The 16,354-nt window shown below is 42.3% G+C and overlaps 3 non-coding genes across 3 annotated transcripts; all 3 read left to right on the top strand.

Annotated features, from left to right (window-relative positions):
- Positions 1 to 7,892: 7,892 nt before the first annotated feature.
- LOC141178716 (U2 spliceosomal RNA) lies at positions 7,893 to 8,083 on the top strand. Its single transcript, XR_012254848.1, has one exon. It is a non-coding gene; the product is annotated as a U2 spliceosomal RNA (small nuclear RNA).
- Positions 8,084 to 9,181: 1,098 nt separating this feature from the next.
- Positions 9,182 to 9,372, top strand: LOC141178743 (U2 spliceosomal RNA). The gene has a single exon (XR_012254860.1). It is a non-coding gene; the product is annotated as a U2 spliceosomal RNA (small nuclear RNA).
- A 6,421-nt stretch (positions 9,373 to 15,793) lies between these two features.
- Positions 15,794 to 15,980, top strand: LOC141178721 (U2 spliceosomal RNA). Its single transcript, XR_012254849.1, has one exon. It is a non-coding gene; the product is annotated as a U2 spliceosomal RNA (small nuclear RNA).
- The last annotated feature ends 374 nt before the right edge of the window (positions 15,981 to 16,354 follow it).

Here is a 16,354-nt window from a genome sequence, read left to right as displayed (position 1 = left end):
ATGCTGCAGCCTCCGGTTTCTAGTTGAGCCTTGCTGTTTCTCCTCTAGTTGAGGGACCGGTTCCCCTTATCTGGCCTGACCCCTCTACCTCCTGGTAGCAGCGGGAGTACAGGTGGCCTTCTGCACGGCCCGTAGCCCTAGGGTCCCTTCGGTTCCTGGAGCCTTCCTGCTCCCACTCCTCTCTTCTCTCCTTCAGTCCTGGGCCTCCCAGGCTAGGCCCGCCTCCGGAGCAGAGCTCATGCCGAGCCTCTGCTCCTGTCACTTTTCCTCCTCTGACTGGCTTGCTCTTTCTAAGATGGCTTCCTATTTATACTCTCCCTGTCATGTGCTCCCCTAAGCTGCTCCCCTAAGCACCCACTACATAGGATCCTCCCACCAGCTAGGGACCTGGGACTGTGCTCTCCCTTAGGAGCAATCTCGCCCTAACCCCACTGCGGGTATGTGTTGGATGCAGGTGTTAGGGTCCCGAGCCATACGCCTTCCTTACCTGAGGGTGAGATACCACACCTCTGGGTGAGATGCAGTAACTCTGTGGTGACTGCACCCTCAGGGGCGCCACACACCTTTCTGCACAGTTTTGAAATGGCGACGAAGATGTTTAGTGCTGACGACGATGCCATTATCAGCATAACTATTCCGGTGATTTACATGCTGGAGCACACATTAAACAGAATTCAGAGTCAGGTGGTCGGACAAGAGGAGGTGGAGGAAGTAGAGGAGGAGTCGTATGCGGAAGGGATAACATCTCCAAGGTCCAGACGGTTGGCAGCACCAAGGAGGCAGGCATGGGAGGGTGGGGGAGAGGGATTAAACAGGGCGCATGGTAGCAGCCAAACTGTTGAGGAAGGTGCAGGAGCCGAGGAAGAAGTGGAGGATGAACTGGCGATGGGCATGGAAGACTCATCAGATGAGGGAGACCTTGATCACATTTCTGTTGTGCGAGGTTGGGGGGAGAGGGCAGAGGAAAGAAGCATGATTCTTACTTCGCTACCAACACAACAAGGACTTGGTCCTCCTGGATGCGCAAGACACATGAGTGCCTTCTTGCTGCACTACCTGCAACATGACCCTCAGATTGCAGAATTCGAAGTAATCTTGACTACTGGGTTGCCACACTCTTAGATCCCCGGTACAAAAGTAAATTTGCCGAAATAATTCCTGCCATAAAAAGGGATTGACGCATGCAGGAGTATCTGCAGACGCTGTTGCAGAATCTTACATGTGCTTTTCCACAAAACACCAGTGGTGCACGAAGTGAATCTCACAGTTCTAACTGGCCAACCTCGGGACTGTCGAGTCTTCATCACTCAAACCGTAACAGTAACACAGTATCTGCTGGTAACAGCAATTTTGTGAAATCGTTTCACCACTTTTTTAGACCATCCTTTGCAAGGCCACAGGAGACAAGAAGTCTGACACATAGTCAATGCCTAGAGAGGATGGTGCAGGAGTATCTCCAAGTGAACATCGAAGCCATGACTGTGTCACTGGACCCTTGCTCATTTTGGTATTCCAATCTGGAAAAATGGCCGGAGCTCGCCACTCACGCCTTGGAGATCTTGTCATGCCCTGCAGCCAGTGTTCTCTCTGAACGTGTGTTCAGCGCTGCTGATGGTGTGCTGACAGATAAGCGCACGCGGCTGTCCACTGAGAATGTAGACAGACTCACGTTCATAAAGATGAACAAATCATGGATTCGCAAGGACTTTTCTAATCCTGTGTTATCCTTGGGAGGCTAAAAGCTTGAGGATTTGGTAATATCACCTCACCAACCGTTTTAAGCAACTGTGGGGCAATTGATGCCACTTAACCCTAGAACGCATGACCATAAAAATCTACACTTTCATATACCTGGGGCCTTTTAGGCCCGTGTGCAAATAACATTGAATAACTCAAACTCAAATGACAAACAACTATATACATGAAGAATACCTAGAGTTTCAAAATTCTAACTAAAGTAATCTTGCAGAAAATAGAAAACAATTAACAGGGCGGGACTGCGAGGCCCCAGGTATGCGTTCTAGGGTTAAGTGGTGTCTGTGCCACAATTTTGGGAAAAAATGGAAACTCTTTTTGGAGTCCCCTTGCTGTGTCTTACGTGACGTTGGCATCGTCAATTCCAGGTGGGTTGGGTCGCTCCCCCCCCCTTTTAACTGTAAGAAACTACATACACTATGGCTTGGGGTAACACAGATGATTGAGTCTGAAGAGCTGTTTACTCAGAGGTCTGCTCCAAATCTTCAGTGTCTGCTAGTCAGCGTAGAATTTTTAACTGCATCTAGCCTAGGCAATACTTTGGGCGTAGTAGCCCAGCTGCGAAGCAAGCTGCACCGCCTGTGTATCTAATAAGAATTTTTAAATGCATCTAGCCTAGGCAGACTGTGGGGACCCCCAACCAAACCCAGACGCTCAGCCCCCCTACCGCCCCCTTTCCTTGACAATACAATAATGTAACTCTTACAACTGGATAGGTGAGGATCGGTCACAGCTTTATTAACTCTTTATACTCATTCCATTAGAAAGACATTTTATTTCTAAAATAATTCAGCTTGTTGCAGCATGCCCTGGGTCTCCACTCCGGCAACTTGGCCAACAAGTGTAACTCTCCAACATGTCCTTTCTATTTCCAGGCCACGGAGGATCCTGCGTACTCGTATGCAGGACTCTGACCCCCACCCATCACTCTTAACGCTTGTTCCACTCCGTCCTGGAGTCCTGACAGGAATATGTCCAGTCCAATATCCATTAAGTGAACACCGTCGGGCCGTATGAGGCCTGCTTTATCTCCTTCCAGTTGTCGGTGTCGTACCACTACACCGCCTCTGTCTCTTCTAAATTTTGCCATCCGAATATTTATTACCCGCCTTGTCCGTTTGATGGCCGTGATGTCTCGCGCACCTTGCCATACCGCTATCGGCACAATCTCTGACCATACTATAGCTAGTTTTGTGAAAAATTCTTTGAAGCGCTCAGTGTCTAGTTTCATTATTGCCATTAGTTATGCGCTCTTGTGATGACCTAGGTTGTTTCCCCCGGCCTGTATAACTAAGATGACCAGACATCTTGCCTCTCTCCCTACCTTGATTACCTCCATTAGTACCTGTGGCCATAGCAGGCCTCTAATACCTCTCCAGTTGAAATATGTGTTATGAAACTCTAATTTCCTCCCGCCTGGGCGGACTTTCGCCCTTTAATCTGCCCAATATATATACGAGTGGCCTATCACCCACACTGTTGGCTTAGCGTCACCTGTAAAAGAAACAAACCACGTTAGGATAACAAGTCCGGTCTTATGTATCTTGCCAAACACGTGGCTCACCATCTCTCTATCCTCTGAACTTCCGTTTCTGACAGTCCTGCTCTTGCTGCTTCTGTGGCCGCGCCTATGCGGAATGAGTGTGTCCCGTAATCTTTGGGGTGGTTCCCTGCCGATGTTATGCATTTATTAAATATAGCTTGGAACTGGTATCTTGCTAATGGCGTCCCATCAATGTGTGATAGGAACAAATTACTTTGTGATCTGATGGTTAGATATGGTTTTACTATTGTCACCCGACTCAGTGTACCGTTTGTGGGTTGTAGAAGTACCCAAGTGCCCCTGCCCGCTGGAACCATTTTCGATTTGTGTATGCGTAGACGTATTGCATTATTGGCTATGACTACGTCCTGGTGTAATAAGCCTCCACTGGTGCTAATTTTGGATTGAGGGACTAATTCGCTTATGCATAGCACCCCGAAGAAGGCGATCACAAATGCAGTAGACAGTAGTGTTGCTTCAAATTGTGAGTGTCATGTTAATGGTGTTAGGGATATGATGTGAGAAATCAGTTTTAGTGACACGGGACGGGACGTCTACACTCCTGACTTGGCTGACCCCTTTTCCACCCTTTTATGGATTGTCTGATGATGAATCTTTGTCACATCTCCCCAATTCAGTAGTTGGAAGTGAAATGCTACTCCGGTCAGACACCGCTGCGCTGACGCCCCTGATATGCCCCTCATCATTAGCTGGTGGAGAAATTCTATGGTGACTTGTGATCTGGCTTGTTCACATTGGTCAACCCGTCTGCCTGCTACTAGTCGTGTCCACTCTTCCCATGCCTTACCGTATGCTTGCCACGTCGACGGGGCAACTGACGCTCTGATTAATGGCATCAACTATTCGCCACTAGATCCCATAGGGAAGGTGGGCAACTGTTGTCCCGATGGGTGGGCATTGTGGAAGAGCTCTGTGAAAATCTGCCAATTGAATTGTTATAAAGCGTTAGCAGCAGCTTTAGACCCCTCAGCATAGTGGCTAGCGCGGACCCATACATTGTGTTTTAGGCACAGGAATGCTAGCCTGGGTACTAGGCCTAGCACTGGGAGAGACGATGATGCCATCTTATTAATGCAGTGCGCTAAGCTGGTGTTTTTTGTTATGAAGCGTATATTTTTGTAAGCCAGGAGCGCGCCCCATATTTCTATTGCTACCACTATTGGGAAGAAAAATTATTTTCAGGGCTAGATGCAGCGAAAAATTATTATTAATTGAAAAGCTGGTGGAGCTTGGTATAGATGGCCTAATACAATGAGACCCACACACTGCTAGAAGGCCAAATATTTTTTCAGAGGTAGATGCAGAAAAAAATATATTCAGTTTGCAACCTTATGGAGGTCAGTATAGATGGACTAATAGAACAAGTCCCACACATAGCTAGAAGGCCAAATATTTTTTCAGAGGTAGATGCAGAAAAAAATTATATTCAGTTTGCAACCTTATGGAGGTCAGTATAGATGGACTAATAGAACAAGTCCCACACACAGCTAGAAGGCCAAATATTTTTTCAGAGGTAGATGCAGAAAAAAATTATATTCAGTTTGCAACCTTATGGAGGTCAGTATAGATGGACTAATAGAACAAGTCCCACACACAGCTAGAAGCCCAAATATTTTTTCAGAGGTAGATGCAGAAAAAAATTATATTCAGTTTGCAACCTTATGGAGGTCAGTATAGATGGACTAATAGAACAAGTCCCACACACAGCTAGAAGGCCAAATATTTTTTCAGAGGTAGATGCAGAAAAAAATTATATTCAGTTTGCAACCTTATGGAGGTCAGTATAGATGGACTAAGAGAACAAGTCCCACACACAGCTAGAAGGCCAAATATTTTTTCAGAGGTAGATGCAGACAAAAAATTATTTTGAATTTGCAACCTGATGGAGGTCAGTATAGATGACTAATAGAACAAGTCCCACACACAGCTAGAAGGCCAAATATTTTTTCAGAGGTAGATGCAGAAAAAAATTATATTCAGTTTGCAACCTTATGGAGGTCAGTATAGATGGACTAATAGAACAAGTCCCACACACAGCTAGAAGGCCAAATATTTTTTCAGAGGTAGATGCAGAAAAAAATTATATTCAGTTTGCAACCTTATGGAGGTCAGTATAGATGGACTAATAGAACAAGTCCCACACACAGCTAGAAGGCCAAATATTTTTTCAGAGGTAGATGCACACAAAAAATTATTTTGAATTTGCAACCTGATGGAGGTCAGTATAGATGACTAATAGAACAAGTCCCACACACAGCTAGAAGGCCAAATATTTTTTCAGAGGTAGATGCAGAAAAAAATTATATTCAGTTTGCAACCTTATGGAGGTCAGTATAGATGGACTAATAGAACAAGTCCCACACACAGCTAGAAGGCCAAATATTTTTTCAGAGGTAGATGCAGACAAAAAATTATTTTGAATTTGCAACCTGATGGAGGTCAGTATAGATGACTAATAGAACAAGTCCCACACACAGCTAGAAGGCCAAATATTTTTTCAGAGGTAGATGCAGACAAAAAATTATTTTGAATTTGCAACCTGATGGAGGTCAGTATAGATGACTAATAGAACAAGTCCCACACACAGCTAGAAGGCCAAATATTTTTTCAGAGGTAGATGCAGAAAAAAATTATATTCAGTTTGCAACCTTATGGAGGTCAGTATAGATGGACTAATAGAACAAGTCCCACACACAGCTAGAAGGCCAAATATTTTTTCAGAGGTAGATGCAGAAAAAAATTATATTCAGTTTGCAACCTTATGGAGGTCAGTATAGATGGACTAATAGAACAAGTCCCACACACAGCTAGAAGGCCAAATATTTTTTCAGAGGTAGATGCACACAAAAAATTATTTTGAATTTGCAACCTGATGGAGGTCAGTATAGATGACTAATAGAACAAGTCCCACACACAGCTAGAAGGCCAAATATTTTTTCAGAGGTAGATGCAGAAAAAAATTATATTCAGTTTGCAACCTTATGGAGGTCAGTATAGATGGACTAATAGAACAAGTCCCACACACAGCTAGAAGGCCAAATATTTTTTCAGAGGTAGATGCAGACAAAAAATTATTTTGAATTTGCAACCTGATGGAGGTCAGTATAGATGACTAATAGAACAAGTCCCACACACAGCTAGAAGGCCAAATATTTTTTCAGAGGTAGATGCAGACAAAAAATTATTTTGAATTTGCAACCTGATGGAGGTCAGTATAGATGACTAATAGAACAAGTCCCACACACAGCTAGAAGGCCAAATATTTTTTCAGAGGTAGATGCAGAAAAAAATATATTCAGTTTGCAACCTGATGGAGGTCTGTATAGATGGACTAATACAACAAGTCCCACACACAGCTAGAAGCCCAATATTTTTTCAGAGGTAGATGCAGAAAAAAATATATTCAGTTTGCAACCTGATGGAGGTCAGTATAGATGGACTAATACAACAAGTCCCACACACTGCTAGAAGCCCAATATTTTTTCAGAGCTAGATGCAGAAAAAAATTATATTCAATTTGCAACCTGATGGAGGTCAGTATAGATGGACTAATAGAATGATGCTATGCCCAAAAGATTTTACTTCACTAGGTGCAGTAAAAAAATTGGTATTCTATACACAGGTGGTATATCTTGCAACACAGATAGGCTACTCCACTGACTAACACACTCTGCAATAGGCCAAAAAGGATTAGCTTTGCTAGATTCAGCCAAATGCTGTGAAAAAACTTGCACAGCACTGGCACAGACCTGCCTGGCAAAAACTGATAGGAACTGATGTAACCTAGTCCTGAAAAGGACTCCAATTACAATTAGTCTTTACTCCCACAATCTATCTATTTAAGAGCACAGACCTGCCTGATAAAAGTCGTAGGAAATGCTGTAACCTAGTCCTTAAAAGGACTGCAATCACAACTATTCCCTACTCCCAAGCTATCTGTAGATTTGTGCGAAAATTGGCTTGAAATTAACAAGGTATAGCGCACACAGCAACAGCGGTGCCGTCTAACACGCAGCTGCAGCAGTGAGAAAATGGTGGCGACGGGGAAAATGGCTTGGTCTTATAGGGCAAGGACATGTGACATACACTGCCAATGACACATGCCCTTGCTTGTGTGAAAAAAAGCACTTCGCTCCATGTGTGCGCTGCTGATAGGCTGACAGATTGCACCTCCCCACTGCAAATGCGGGAAAGAGAAAAAAAAATGGAGATCTTCATTATTCCTGCAGAGATCCATCCCCTGCCCCTCCCCCCACCCCGCTGTACACTCAAACTGCGTATTAACATTAATTTTCATCATTACTGAGAAAAAATCCAGTTATGATTTTGGTGCACGAACAGTTATCGAACATAACCTCGAACAGCCGAATTTTTCTCAAATTGTTCGTGTTCACCGAACGGCTCGAACACCGCCCAAAACAGCTCGAGTTTGAGATTGGCGAACAGTTCGAGTAGAACAACGCTCATCTCTAGTTGACAACATGTCTTCTTAACGGGAGTCCAGGTGGCCATCTCCACAAATGGACTTTTCAGGATCCGAGGGTGGCACCGTAGGCCGAAACCAATTCTGGTTATTGCTTCTCGGCCTTTTGGCTAAGATCAAGTGTAGTATCTGTTCTTATCAGTTTAATATCTGATACGTCCCCTATCTGGGGACCATATATTAAATGGATTTTTAGAACAGGGAGATGGTAAAAGAGCTTGCTCTGTCCACTCCACGCATTGACCTTGTATTGCAGCATTTCCAGGACCAGTGCACTCATTCTTTAATGCAGTTTCTAAAATCAGAATGAATTGAATTCAATGCTTTTTGTTGCTTTTGCTTGTTTGTCGGATTTTTGGATGGACTTTTTGGCTTTGCTTTTCTTCTCCTCATTGTATTTTTCATGTTAAAAGTTGCAGAAGCCAGATGACAAACTCATTTTGGTTAAACTTCAGCAACTCTGCATTGCATAGCCATGTACTGTAATGCAATGCTATCTATCTAGCTCTCCCTCTTTACTTCCTTTTTAATAAACAGCCATATTAGGCAAGCATTTTGGAGCTTTCACCTAACTAATTACAGGTGGTGAGATAAGCTGCACAATATAATTGTTCTTTCAGTATATTGATGCACACACACCATCTATTTAGCAAATGCCCTTGTTATCAACAGCAGCCATTTAAACTCACCTGAGCTAACAGGTATGTGCGCTGGTTACTCTGCTGCACTTAAAATGTCGTTTTTGGCTTGCTCCAATGCCTTTTCTGAAACGTTGTCTCCCTCTGGTGGAACACTGACTTCTTTCATTTAACGCCTGCAGACTATAAAAAATAACCCAACCCAAAAAGTTTGGTTGATTAGTCTGTGGCATTCTTTTAAACTGTTGATTATGGCGGTCTCTGTGAGCTTCTCAGTGCCGTTCAACCAGCCAGGTATCCTGCCTGCAGTAGATGGAATGTGGCAATGGAACACTGGCTGCGCGTGTCATAATAGGCTCTGAGCCTTTATATACCAGCGCACGGCAGCAGCCACCTTCAGTCTGCTGCTGGACAGCCAGCAACAGCAGGAAAGGTAAGTAATCAGCAACACTCCTGCTAAGGGTAGACAGCTGCTCGTCCCCCCCTTAATTGGTTCTCCTCCCTTCCACCGGTGTTGAGGCGGGTGGGAACAGCAGGGGGTGAGGGTGCTGTGCTAAAATAGTTGGAGTCATGCAGATCTAAAACGCGTGGATTGCTGCAGCAGCAAGCCAAAAAGTGCAGGCATGTAATGTATCTAGTGGTTGACAACATGTCTTCTTAACGGGAGTCCAGGTGGCCATCTCCACAAATGGACTTTTCAGGATCCGAGGGTGGCACCGTAGGCCGAAACCAATTCTGGTTATCGCTTCTCGGCCTTTTGGCTAAGATCAAGTGTAGTATCTGTTCTTATCAGTTTAATATCTGATACGTCCCCTATCTGGGGACCATATATTAAATGGATTTTTAGAACAGGGAGATAGTAAAAGAGCTTGCTCTGTCCACTCCACGCATTGACCTGGTATTGCAGCATTTCCAGGACCAGTGCACTCATTCTTTAATGCAGTTTCTAAAATCAGAAAGAATTGAATTCAATGCTTTTTGTTGCTTTTGCTTGTTTGTCGGATTTTTGGATGGACTTTTTGGCTTTGCTTTTCTTCTCCTCATTGTATTTTTCATGTTAAAGGTTGCAAAAGCCAGATGACAAACTCATTTTGGTTCAACTTCAGCAACTCTGCATTGCATAGCCATGTACTGTAATGCAATGCTATCTATCTAGCTCTCCCTCTTTACTTCCTTTTGGATAAACAGCCATATTAGGCAAGCATTTTGGAGCTTTCACCTAACTAATTACAGGTGGTGAGATAAGCTGCACAATATAATTGTTCTTTCAGTATATTGTTGCACACACACCAACTATTTAGCAAATGCCCTTGTTATCAACAGCAGCCATTTAAACTCACCTGAGCTAACAGGTATGTGCGCTGGTTACTCTGCTGCACTTAAAATGTCTTTTTTTGGCTTGCTCCAATGCCTTTTCTGAAACGTTGTCTCCCTCTGGTGGAACACCTACTTCTTTCATTTAACGCCTGCAGACTATAAAAAATAACCCAACCCAAAAAGTTTGGTTGATTAGTCTGTGGCATTCTTTTAAACTGTTGCTTATGGCGGTCTCTGTGAGCTTCTCAGTGCCGTTCAACCAGCCAGGTATCCTGCCTGCAGTAGATGGAATGTGGCAATGGAACACTGGCTGCGCGTGTCATAATAGGCTCTGAGCCTTTATATACCAGCGCACAGCAGCAGCCACCTTCAGTCTGCTGCTGGACAGCCAGCAGCAGCAGGAAAGGTAATTAATCAGCAACACTCCTGCTAAGGGTAGACAGCTGCTCGTCCCCCCCTTAATTCGTTCTCCTCCCTTCCACCGGTGTTGAGACGGGTGGGAACAGCAGGGGGTGAGGGTGCTGTGCTAAAATAGTTGGAGTCATGCAGATCTAAAACGCGTGGATTGCTGCAGCAGCAAGCCGAAAAGTGCAGGCATGTAAGGGATCTACAGGTTGACAACATGTCTTCTTAACGGGAGTCCAGGTGGCCATCTCCACAAATGGACTTTTCAGGATCCGAGGGTGGCACCGTAGGCCGAAACCAATTCTGGTTAACGCTTCTCGGCCTTTTGGCTGCGATCCAGTGTTGGTTTTTTACTGGCATTGGTTGTGGTTGGAAGGTGCCTGGGGTACCCCGCCTCTTGGCCTTGGGTTCGGGTCCCACTCTTGTAGTGGGGCTTAGGCCCTTGCTGCTATAAGGAGGTGGGCTTAGTCCCTGGGCAACGGGTTGCGATCCCAGCTGGACAGTCCTAGGATTGTTCAGCGACTCCTTAGTTGCGGAAATCCCCCATTATTGGTTGCGGAAATCCCCGTTTTCCTGTTGCGGAAATCCTTGTTTCACCATGTATTCAGATCCAGGTGAAATTCCGACCTATGCCCGGTTACGGCATACGGTGCGGTTTTACTTCCATGAGGGAGGTAAAGATAACAGAGGTTTACGTTTTATTGTAGATGAACTTCTTGTGAAATTTTTTTCAATCCAGAAATCCGAGATCCTGGCAATACAAGACTACCCGAAGCGTGGTGTATATGATGTCACATTCACTGAAAAAGGTATCCACCAAGATTTTTGCCGTAAAATGAATGATCCTGATATAGTTTACCAGAGAAAGCCAATCTTTAAAGGTGTTAAAATTGTCGAACATGAATTAGACGTGATAAAAACTATAATTGTTAAAATTTACTCTCCTTATACAAAAGAAAGTGATGTTATTTCATTTTTATCCAATTATTTCAGCAAGGTGGTAAGCCATGGAAAAGTAATGAATGAGTGCGGAGTTTGGGCGTGTAAGTGGAAATTTACGGTAACATGTATTAAGGACCCTTCAGGCCCGGGGGGCATAAGACTTCCCCCAGCACGTTTTAGAATTGGAAACACGAATGGTGACCTCTTTTTTAATGGGATGCCAGTATTCTGTAGGAAATGCAAAAAATACGGCCATTCTAACTGTGAGATTACTTGTGCAGCCTGTGAGAGCAAAGACCATAAAACTGAAAATTGTACAACTGGAATTTTTTGTAGCAACTGTGTTTCCAGAGGTCATGCTTTTTCTCATTGTCCTTTTAGGAATGCCTCAAAGAGAGCTCAAGCTGGGCAAAGAGAGAGACCTTCACCCCCTGAACCAGAAAAGCCCTCACCCCCTGACCAACCCTCGGCTGATTTGGACAAGCCCACGGAGAAGGAGAATGAGGGGGAGAGTATGGAAATACCGACCGAGGATGGTGAGCCATGGTGTACTGTAGGAAACTCGAAGCAAAAGAGGGAACGGCGTGGTAACCCACAAACAGAAACCCCTGCGGAGGGACCGAGGGTGGGTGCTACAGGCCAATCCTCACCTTCGAATCCTCCTGGGAATACTCAAGAGCGCGAAAAGTCTAGGCCAAAAAAACGCAGGTTGCACAGAGTGGATGGGGCACCTGAGGAAGTACCCCCACCGGAACCCCCGGATGGAAGTGGGAAACCCCAAACGGTGCCTTTACAGGGTGAAGAGGTTGCCAATGTCCCACCCCCTTCAGAAATGGAGGAAGGGATTGAGATGGCTGCCTCAGTGATCCTGGAAACTCCAGAAAATAAGTGGTGAACGCCTGAGATGCATGTGCTCGATACGATTCCCCCAGATGGTGCCTCGATAGAGGTCCAAATGGGGGTTCGTGAGCAAAGAGGCAGGCAATAGGACCAAGCAGAGTTGGACAGAATGGAACAAGAGTATATCCTGGGAGGTCTACGGTCTGGGACACTAACAGATGACGAGTCCTCCGTGACGGGCTCTATGTTGACGATCAATGATCCCTCATCTCCTGGAGTAGAAATATAAACCAGCTGAGGTAAGAGTTTGAAAGAATGCTAAATTTTATTTTTTTCTCTTATGGCAGGGATTAGCGGTTTTTCTCTTAACGCTAGAGGGTTGAAAACTAAGACCAGAAGAGTTGCTCTCTTTGATTTTTTATCCTCTCTAACAGCTACAGTTTTCTTTTTACAGGAATGCTGCATCCCACACAGTTTAAATTATACAGAATATGAGACTGATTGGGCACATGGACCCTCAGTATGGTCAGGATCAAACGGGTCCAGGTCAGCAGGGGTCGCCATTCTTTTTAAAGGGAATGTTTTTATTGACTCTGTTCAAGAGGTTTTACCAGGTAGAATTTTATTAGTAAAAGCTTTTATTGATGGTTTTAAATGGCAATTTTTAAACTTTTATGGAGCCACAGATAAGCAAGAAAGAGCTGATATGTTGAATATGTTACCCTTATTTATTAATGATTCTGTCCCTCTTATTTTATCAGGTGATTTTAATTGCATTTTAGGTGGAGAAAAAAGGTTCTCAAGCTCCACAAGTAGGAATTATGATAAAACATCTTTTATGTTAAAAAATGTCATACAGGATTTTAATTTAACGGATGTTTTTAAGGAATGTAATAAAAACTTGCCTGCAGAGGAATGGGTAACCTGGAGCAACGTGAACTGTAGCTCCAGGATTGATTTTATTTTCTGCTCTAAAAATGTATTGCCTTTTAAATGTGAGCTTTTATCTAATGTTTTTTCTGATCACAAACTTTTATCCTTTTATGTAAAATGTAATGATTTTAAGAAAAAAGGAAAAGGTACCTGGAAGTTAAACATTTCCCTTTTAGAAGACCCCCAAGTTTTATCTGATTTTACTGAATTTTATTTACATTTTAAAAGAATAAGAGACCCCCATATTCCTATAAGTAGGTGGTGGGAAAAGATGAAAAAGAACATAAGAGATTTTTTTATGAAGGTTGGGGTCCAGAAAGCTAGAGAGAAAAGAGAATTTTATTGGCAACTCAACACTAGATTGGAGACCTTATATAAATTGAAGAGCCATGAGATTGGAGTAGATAAAGAAATTAGTGACTTAAAAAGTGAAATTCAGCATACCTTAGAACAGAGAGGTAAAGAGTTAATTTTCCATGCAAAGGTCCAACATGTAGAAAATAATGAAACTTGTTCACGATATTTTTTTAAATGTATGGTGAAAAATCATGTTTTTATTGAATCAATGGAAGGTAAACAAGACATAGAGGGTATTTTAGCTAAAGTGCATGAATTTTATTCCGAGCTTTTTAACACAAAATCTGTTGATGACCATTTTATGAAAAGTACTTTGGATGAAATTACAACTGTTTTAGACCCTGTCTCACAAGATGTTTTATTACAGAGTCTAACTGAAGATGAGATATCTGAGACCATAAGAAGCTTTAAGTCTGGTAAAGTACCGGGGCCTGATGGTATACCCATAGAATTTTATAAGATTTTTTATGATATTTTACAGGAGGATTTATTTTATGTTTTTAACGAGGTTTTTAATACAAAAACCCTACCGAACTCCTGGAAGAAAGGTGAGGTCTCCCTTATACACAAAAAGGAAGACAAAACGCAACTAAGAAATTGGAGACCTATCACCCTTCTAAATTGTGATTACAAAATAATGGCAAAAATTTGTGCAAATAGACTTAAAAAGGTAATAGGTAATATAATCCACCCAAACCAAGTGTGTGGCATACCAGGAAGGAGTGTTTGGGAAAATTTGAATCTAATCAAAGATGTAATAGATGACACAAAGTCGAGGGGAAGTAAGCTGGCGGTCCTGTCTCTCGACTTTGAAAAAGCATTTGATAGAGTGTCACACCAATTCCTTTTTAATGTATACCAGAAGGTTTTTTATGCTCTCTCAAAGCATTTTATCATGGTTGCACTAGTAAGGTTTTAGTAAATGGTTTTAAGACAAGTGATGTGTTTTTAAATTCTGGTGTAAAACAAGGTTGCCCTCTGTCCCCCTTGTTATTTATTTGTGCCCTTGAACCCCTACTCAGTGTCTTAAGGAGAGACAAGCAAATCCGAAGCGTCCATTTGCCAGGTGGGGGAGGGCTAGAAGCAAAAGTTACTGGATATATGGATGATGTAGCCATAACATGTAAAGATGCCCTGTCTATCCGGAAAACACTACGACAAGTGGAATACTTCTGTGGTGGATCTGGTTTTAAAGTAAATTTTAACAAAAGCTGTATTTTAAATGTGGGGAATATGATTTTAAATGATGTACCGGTTCCTGAATGTGACTCTGTAAAGATTCTAGGTGTGATTTTTAACGAAACAAAGAAAGGTAAAGAAAGCTGGGATCTTGTGGCACAAAAGGTAAATCAAAAACTATGTATGTGGAGGTTGAGGAAATTAACAATGGAAGGGAAGGTACTAGTTATAAAAATGGTAATTGTGCCTTTGTTATTATATTTAAGTTTGGTGTTCCCCCCCCCCCCACACATACCTTTACGAAAATAATCAAAGCTTGTTTCACTTTTTTCTGGAGCTCCAAGATGGAGAAATTGAGAAGAGAGTTAGTGGTCAAGCCTAAAGAGAAAGGCGGTAAAGATTTCCCCGATTTTAGAGCTTTTGTTTTAATAAGATTTTTTGTTTTATGTTTTAATGCACTGTCGAAAAATAGTTATTGGTCATATTTTATCCGTTTTAACACAGGTTATTTTATGAAACGTCATGGATGGTTTGAAACAGTTTTAAGTTCCCCATATGCTCTTAATACACCAGAAAGCTATAAGATTTTAGGAACTATTGTAAACACGTATGACTTAAAAGGGAAAAGTGCAGAAGACTTAAAAGATAGCAAGATGATTTTAAATGGTTTCAAACAAAAGGAATCAATTGCACAGATTGGGAATTTTAATGATAATAAATGTACTGACATATGGAAAGTTATTAATGAACCCTATCTTTTTAATTCCCAGAAGGACCTGGCCTGGAGCTGTGTGCATGATTGTCTTCCATGTCGGGCATTCCAACACCGAAGAGGACTCGTGAGAACTGCCAGATGTCCAAGACAAAGATGCCTCGGAGATGAGACTGTTTTACATGTTTTATGGACTTGTCACTTTGCGCGACAAACATGGACTACAATATTTCCTTTACTTCAAAAAATGACAAACATTAAGGATCTTACTTTTGAAACTGTCTTATTTGGTCGTGTGGAGTGCCCCAACGCCAGCAAGAGGATCATCGCATGGAAGACAATCAGTACCATCAAAGAAGCTCTATGGAAGGCCAGGAACATCCTTCTTTTTAAACACGATGTTTTATCTGTGAAAGATGTTTTAGAGTTGGCTTTTAGTGAAATGTATATGTATTATTTATTGGATAAAAAGAGAAATGTAATTTTATCAAAACAATGGCTGGTAAAAGAATGGAACACAGCAATCTAAACACATTGTCTGTATTTTAATGTAATTTTACTGCCTTATTGAACTGAAATCAATTTATGTATGAATGCATTTTAAAATGTAACGATTTTATGTTTATATCTAATGTATTGTAATTAAGTTTTATCCAATAAACGGGTGTACCTATGTTTGGGTACATTCCAAGTCAAAAAAAATCTGTTCTTATCAGTTTAATATCTGATACGTCCCCTATCTGGGGACCATATATTAAATGGATTTTTAGAACAGGGAGATGGTAAAAGAGCTTGCTCTGTCCACTCCACGCATTGACCTGGTATTGCAGCATTTCCAGGACCAGTGCACTCATTCTTTAATGCAGTTTCTAAAATCAGAAAGAATTGAATTCAATGCTTTTTGTTGCTTTTGCTTGTTTGTCGGATTTTTGGATGGACTTTTTGGCTTTGCTTTTCTTCTCCTCATTGTATTTTTCATGTTAAAAGTTGCAGAAGCCAGATGACAAACTCATTTTGGTTCAACTTCAGCAACTCTGCATTGCAGAGCCATGTACTGTAATGCAATGCTATCTATCTAGCTCTCCCTCTTTACTTCCTTTTGGATAAACAGCCATATTAGGCAAGCATTTTGGAGCTTTCACCTAACTAATTACAGGTAGTGAGATAAGCTGCACAATATAATTGTTCTTTCAGTATATTGTTGCACACACACCATCTATTTAGCAAAT

Source organism: Phyllobates terribilis, unplaced genomic scaffold, assembly GCF_046119375.1.
Source record: "Phyllobates terribilis strain yellow unplaced genomic scaffold, ASM4611937v1 Scaffold_29__1_contigs__length_15306474, whole genome shotgun sequence".
Taxonomy (NCBI): Eukaryota; Metazoa; Chordata; class Amphibia; order Anura; family Dendrobatidae; genus Phyllobates; species Phyllobates terribilis.
Note: the sequence above shows the minus strand (reverse complement) of the source record. Positions and strands in the feature narration are given on the sequence as shown.